Source organism: Protobothrops mucrosquamatus, unplaced genomic scaffold (genome assembly GCF_001527695.2).
Source record: "Protobothrops mucrosquamatus isolate PMUCROS unplaced genomic scaffold, P.Mucros_1.0 scaffold108, whole genome shotgun sequence".
Lineage (NCBI taxonomy): Eukaryota > Metazoa > Chordata > Lepidosauria > Squamata > Viperidae > Protobothrops > Protobothrops mucrosquamatus.
In genome coordinates this window covers 1142401-1149666 of record NW_015386480.1, presented here as the reverse complement: position 1 = coordinate 1149666, position 7266 = coordinate 1142401, and the positions used below count along the sequence as shown (strand labels likewise).

General features: G+C 46.9%; 1 pseudogene; it reads right to left on the bottom strand.

Moving 5' to 3' along the window:
• Positions 1–7266, bottom strand: part of LOC107284629 — a 61361-nt pseudogene that overhangs the window by 51913 nt on the left and 2182 nt on the right.

The window sequence follows — 7266 nt, the reverse complement described above, 5'->3', positions numbered from 1 at the left end:
TCAATCACAAGAAAGATACACTTCGGTCTGGAGAAGATGGATAGATTATATTCAGAATAAATATGGGACTAAAAAGTTCCATTTGGCTTATGAGTAAATTTTAGATTATTATTATTATTATTATTATTATTATTATTATTATTATTATTATTATTATTATTATTATTATTATTATTATTATTATTATTATTATTATTATTATTATTATTATTATAGTATTAGTATTGTATTGTTTAACAATTAGATTGTTAATTTGTTTATTATTGTGTTTAATTTTAATTTGTTTAAATTTATGTTAAAAGGGAGTTAAAGCACGTTATGGACTTGGTTATTTAAATAGTTGGTTAATGTTAGTTAGATTATGATTATTATATTTGTAACCCTGTGAATAAGATCTGTGAATAAGTAGAAGCAAACAAAGTTATAACTAGTAGCCGACACGGGCTTGTTAAAAACAGATCATGTCAAACCAATCTTATTTCATTCTCTGATGATGTGACTAAATTCGTAGACCAGTGAAATTCTGTGGACATACTATACTTAGATTTCAGTAAAGCATTTGACAAAGTAGACCACAACCTACTCCTTGGTAAGCTAGAAAAAGGTGGAATAGACAACATCACCACCAGATGGATTTGAAGCTGGCTGACAAACTGTACTCAACAAGTAGTTCTCAATGGCACTACATCCACATGGAGAGACGTAAGCAGTGGGGTACCACAAGGCTCTGTCTTAGGCCTAGTACTCTTTAATATCTTCATTCATGACTTAGATGAGGGAATTGAAGGAAAACTCATCAAATTTGCAGATGACACTAAACTGGCAGGAATAGCCAACACCCCAAAAGACAAGCTCAGGATCCAAAAAGATCTTGACAAACTTGAACAATGGGCCCTATCTAACAAAATGAATTTTAATGTGGAGAAAAGCAAACTTTTACATTTAGGCAGGAAAAATCAAAGGTATAAGTACAGATTAAGTGAGCCCTGGCTCAAAAACAGTAACTGTGAGAGGGACCTTGGAGTCCTAGTGGACAATCACTTGAATATGAGCCAGCAATGTGCAGCCGCCGCCAAAAAAGCTAATACAATCCTGGGTTGTATAAACAGAGGCATAGAATCAAGATCACGCGAAGTATTATTACTGCTTTATAAAACTCGCCTAGTAAGACCACACCTGGAATACTGCTGTCAATTTTGGTCACCATATCACAAAAAAGATGTTGAGACCTTGGAAAAAATTCAGAGAAGAGCAACTAAGATGATTAAAGGCCTGGAGACTGAAACATACTAAGAACGGCTGCAGGACTTGGGTTTGGCTAGTCTAAGGAAAAGAAGAAACAGGGGAGACATGATAGCAGTGCTCCAGTATTTGAAAGGCTGCCACAAAGAAGAGGGGGTCATGTTATTCTCCAAAGCACCAGAGGGCAGGACAAGAAACAATGGTTGGAAACTGATCAAAGAGAGAAGCAACCTGGAATTAAGAAGAAACTTCCTGATAGTGAGGACAATTAACCAGTAGAACAGCTTGCCTCCAAAAATTGTGGGCGCTCCATCACTGGAGATTTTTTAAAATAAATATTTTATTAATTTTCTAGTTTTACAATCATAAGTACTTAATAAACAATGTGTTGTCTGGGCCCATTAGTAATTCAGTGGTACATATTAACTTCTTCAATCAAGGCCCAATATTACACCATCCAGTGCTTCCTTTCCTCTTCTGGTAATACACATTTTCCCAAATTAAGCAAATACAATTCTTATCGTTGTTAATACATATACAATTGAATATCAACATCTTTATTACATTTTCCTAATAATATCAATAGTGTCGGTTTAAAATATCTTTTCTAACCAAAATATATCTTAGTTGCATTTGCACAATATCCATTTGTTCAATTAGTATCCTTTTTCCCCGCTTTTTTATTTTAATTTCCCATCAGTGTTCAAAATGTCTCTATCGCTTATAATTTCTCATAATAAGTTATATTTGGGTAACCAAAAGCTTCCCTTATTCAAACCCTCTTAGCATTTTCATATTTATCTTCTCATACCAAAATATAATATTCTGTTACAAATCCTAACTTTCTAGTTATAATAATACTTCTATTTCTAACAATTATCCATTCTCAGCATTTCTCTGCATTTTTTCTAGAGTCTCAACATTTGTTTTATAATGCAGTGACCAAAACTAGGTGTAATATTCCAGATGTGGTCTTACTAATATTTTATAAAGCAGTAGCAGTGGTGGGATTCAGCCGGTTCGCACAGAACTGGTAGCTAATTTTTTGTTGCCCAGGCCCAGAACGGACTTCAGGAAGCGGCATCCATAGAGAACCAGTTGTTCACATATTTGAATCCCACCACTGAGCAGTACTAATACTTCACATGATCTTGATTCTACCCCTCTGTTAATGCAGCCTAGGATTGCATTTGGATGTAAATATTAAATTCAAGACAGGGACCACAATTGTGTGGCCTGATTTTTGCATGCATTATAAATAAAGCAATTCCAGTTACAAGGTTGTAGTTGTCATTTTGACCTTTTGCTGACTCCCCACCCCACCCTCGAAGATGCCCTGAGAGACTGCTGCTTAAATATGACTTAAGGATCCAGGAGAAGGTGGGGGGACTGATGTGGTTATTTTTCTCTCTCTTACAAAAAGCTTTAAATATGTTTGGCTGCACTTTTCTTCCCCTGGTTCAATGAGCTGGAAACAAATATGGTGGTTGTTAAGTCCGGAGATAAATGGCGAAGGAGGCAAGTCATGTTACAGAACAGATCTTTATTCTCTCTCAGTCACAACTACCAACCAATAAGAGCAGAGGCACGCAGGCCTCTTTTTATACTCCCAGATCCCCGGGCAACCACAACCAATAGCTAGGGTTGCCAGGTGTCCACTATTTGAGTGTACAGTCCACTTTTTTCACATTATGTTCACTATTTTTTTTCACAAAATAGTGGACATTTTTTTATTCAAAAGCTTTATGATGAAATGGTACGTAATCTAAAGCTGTACAGTCTACTTTTTTTTACTACTTAACCCCCCCGCTTGTCCGCTATTTTTTGGAAGCAGACCTGGCAACCCTACCAATAGCAGGCACTCTTTTCCCGCCTTGCGCATGCGCGCAAGGCTGGCGCCACTCAGTCTGGTCCCGGGCAGCTTTTGCAATGCCCGGGACTCTTGCAACGTCCCGAGCCTGCTTCTGCAGGCTCAGGACACAACACCCCTCCCCCTAGATAAGACAATGCTGCACCCAACATGTACACCACCTCTGGTAGAGCATGTGTTTGCTAACTTTTGCATCAAATCACAGAGTGTGGAAAAGCATTGGTAATGCTATTGTTCTGAGAATAAATGAGCCCCAAGCTCCTTTTTTCCCTATGATCTAACCAACCTGGACCTCTTGTCCAGGTCCCTCTAACCCTTGCTCACCTCACGTAATCTGCAAGGTATTTGGGCGGGCCTTTGACCCATAGCGACCTTCTCGGACCTGGGGAGATTGAATGGTCCCCTCCATTGCTTTCCACACTAGGTGAATTACAATGCGGCTGCCCTCTCATCTCAGGCTGCCCTATGACTGCTGCCTGACCTCCCTGCTCGCCTCCCAGGCTCAGGAGGCCAGGACTTTGCTGTTCTACATACCTGGTCGACCTGCCTGTTAGTAAGCTTTCTGAGCCCTCTGAACTCATCTCCTTGTTCCCTGAAGGGGTGTAATTTTCCTGGCTCCTTTCTGTAGTGATAGGGTCCAGAGATACCTCCCTGTTAGCCCTAATGGGTGTGGACTTCCTTCTGTGAGCCATTGCTGAAAAAGGCAAGTCCCCAAGCTGTTGTGCCTGCTCTCTTGTATGCTGTGAGTTATGAGGATGCTCCCAGTCAGTCTCCTTGTCTGGAGTATTGTTGTTGAGTTGTGGATAGTGAGGATACCTCCGGTGTGACTCCCAGGCTGGAGTGAGTGTGGGGGTGTATGTTTGCCCCCTGCCCCATGAATCCCTATTTGGAGCACTTGCGGAACTTGGGGGTTGAGTACCCATGGTGTCCTCAACAGCCAGTGGCGGCTGTTGATACTGATCCCCAGAATGCACTCCCCACCCCTCCTCCCCCCCAGAGAAGGCTGAGGAGAGAGATGAGATGAGTCCAGCCTCACACGCAGCTGATCAATATGGTGGCGAAGGACACGGCCGTCGTCCAAGGACACTTCATAGGACAGAGGCCCCGAGACCTTGCAGACCACTGCAGGGACCCAGAGGTGTCCAGGCCCGTAATTCCTGGTCCCGACAGGATCACCCACGTGAAGGATCCGTGGTGCACGCGGATGGGACACCTGTGAAGCTACTCGCTTTGGATGCAGCCTGTCCAGTTTAGTCACAAGCCGGCGACCCCAACAGAGTTCAGCCAGGCACTTACCCGTGGCAGTGCACGGAGTAGTACGATGGGCTAGAAGGAAGTCAGCAAACCTGTGATGCCAGTTGCCATAAGTCAGTTTCTTGAGAGCATCCTTGGCGATGCGGACCATCCGTTCAGCCAGACCGTTGGTGGAAGGGTGGAATGGAGCTGAAGTCGCGTGGCAAATCATGTTGGCTTGTAGGAAAACCTGAAACTCAGCAGAAGTAAATTGGGGACCATTATCCGAAACCAAGACATCTGGAAGACCATGGGCAGCAAAAATGCTTCTCAACACCTGGATGGTCTTGGCAGTACTGGTGGATGACACAGGAACAACTTCCAGCCACTTAGAATGGCTATCCACAACAACCAGGAAGAATTGCCCCTGAAAGGGCCCAGTGTAATCTATATTTATTTATTTTATTTATTTATTAAATTTATATACCGCCCTATCTCCCTTACGGGACTCAGGGTGGTGAACAGGCGATACTAAAAACCACAATAATAAATAAATAGTTTCTGTTCTAAAATCAAATTAAATAACAGGCCTATTCTAAAAACACCCCATATGAAACCCCCACTAAAACATAATCAAACTATGCCAGGCCGGCCGCACAGAATAGATGGGCCTTCAGGGCTCGGCGTAGGTTGGGGGGTAGGTCATTCCAGAGGGCAGGAGCTGCCACAGAGAAGGCTCTCCCCCTGGGGGTCGCCAGCCGGCATTGTCTGGCCGACGGCACTCTAAGGAGGCCCTCTCTGTGGGAGCGGACTGGTCGAAGGGAGGTGTTTGGTAGGAGGCGGTCTTGCAGATACCTAGGTCCATTGCCATGGAGCGCATTAAAAGTTGTTACTAACACCTTGAAGTGCACCCGGAAGGCCACCGGCAGCCAGTGCAGCTCGCGCAGGAGAGGTGTTACATGGGAGCATCTAGAGGCCCCCAAAATCCCCCACGCAGCCGCATTCTGAATTAGCTGGAGCCTCCGGGTGCACCTCAAGGGGAGCCCCATGTAGAGAGCATTGCAATAGTCCAGGCGGGAAACAACGAGGGCTTGAGTGACTGTGCGTAGGGCGTCCCGATCCAGAAAGGGGCGCAACTGGCATATCAGGCGAGCCTGATGAAAAGCCCCCCTGGCCATGGCCGTCACATGATCGTCTAAAGACAGCCGAGCATCCAGGAGGACGCCCAGGTTGTGGGCCCTCTCTGCGGGGGCTAATGACTCACCCGCGATAGCCAGAGATGGAACCAACTGGCTATGATGTGACGCCGGAAACCACAGCCACTCGATCTTGGACGGGTTGAGACGAAACCTGTTCCTCCCCATCCAGACTCGCACGGCCTCCAGGCACTGGGACATCACTTCCGCGGCATCGTTGGGGTGGTCCGGGGTGGATATGTACAGCTAGGTGTCATCTGCGTACTGATGAAACTCCACCCCGAAACCACGGATGATCTCACCCAGTGGCTTCATATAAATGTTGAACAGGAGAGGCGAGAGGACTGACCCCTGTGGTACCCCACAAGTGAGGTGCCTCGAGGTTGACCTCTGCCCCCCTGCCAACACAAATTGCGTCCGGTCCGAGAGGTAGGAGGAGAACCACCGTAAAACGGTGCCCCCCAACCCCAACCCCCCTAACCGGTGCAACAAAATACCATGGTCGATGGTATCAAAAGCCGCTGAGAGGTCTAACAGGACCAGGATAGAGGAACAGCCTCTATCCCGAGCCCTCCAGAGATCATCAACCAACGCGACCAATGCCGTTTCCGTGCTGTGCCCAGGCCGGAAGCCGGACTGGCGCGAGTCTAGATAGACAGTTTCTTCCAGGTGCTGTCGTGCCACCACACTCTCAACAACCTTTGCAAGAAAGCAAAGGTTGGAGACAGGCCGCTAGTTGGCCAAAGCAGCCGGATCCAGGGAGGGCTTCTTGAGGAGGGGCCTCACCACAGCCTCTTTCAAGGCAGCCGGCAAGAACCCCTCACTCAAAGAAGCGTTGACGATTCCCTGGAGCCAGCCTCGTGTAACCTCCCGGGAGGCCAGTACCAGCCAGCAGGGACACGGGTCCAGTAAACATGTGGTGGTGTTCAGCCGTCCCAGCATCCTGTCCATGTCCTCGGGGGTCACAGGATCAAACTCTTCCCACAAAATGGACTCAAGACCTGCCTCCATTGGCCCGCCTGAACTAGTCCAATCGGAGGCTAACCCGGATCCGATCGATTTTGTCATGCAGGTAACACCCAAATTCCTCTGCCCGACCCTGAAAGGGACATCCCAGACCCTCTGATGAAGGAGGGAGCGGGACACCCTAAACAGGGCGGCAGATCGGTTACCTGCAGACGCGATAAGAGCGGAGAAATAGTTGCGTTTCGCCGCTCTTATCGCTACTAGGTAAGTCCTTAAATGGGACTTTACCAATTTCCGATCGGATTCGGAGCAGGTGGCCCTCCAATTACTCTCTAGGCATCTCTTCCGATGCTTCATCACCCTCAGCTCCTCGGAAAACCAAGGAGCCAAGGTAGTCCGGCATCGGGTGAGGGGCCGCAAAGGCACAACCCGGTCCAGGGCCCCCGCGGCCGCACCATTCCAGGCGGCCACCAGGTCCTCAGTTGAGCCGCGGGTCAAGGTCTCAGGTATTGGCCCAAGCTCCGTCTGGAACCTCTCAGGGTCCATCAGGCGCCTGGGGAGGAACCATTTTGTCACTTCTGGTTCCGCCTCCCCGCGGTGGGGCGTAGCGGTAGGAAAGGCCAGCCGAAGGAGAGAGTGATCTGACCATGACAGGGGCTCAACGACCATTTCCCCTAAACCATGATCACTCAGCCACTGGCCGGAGGCAAAAACTAAGTCCAGTGTGTGTCCTCCGGTGTGGGTAGGGACATCTACTAA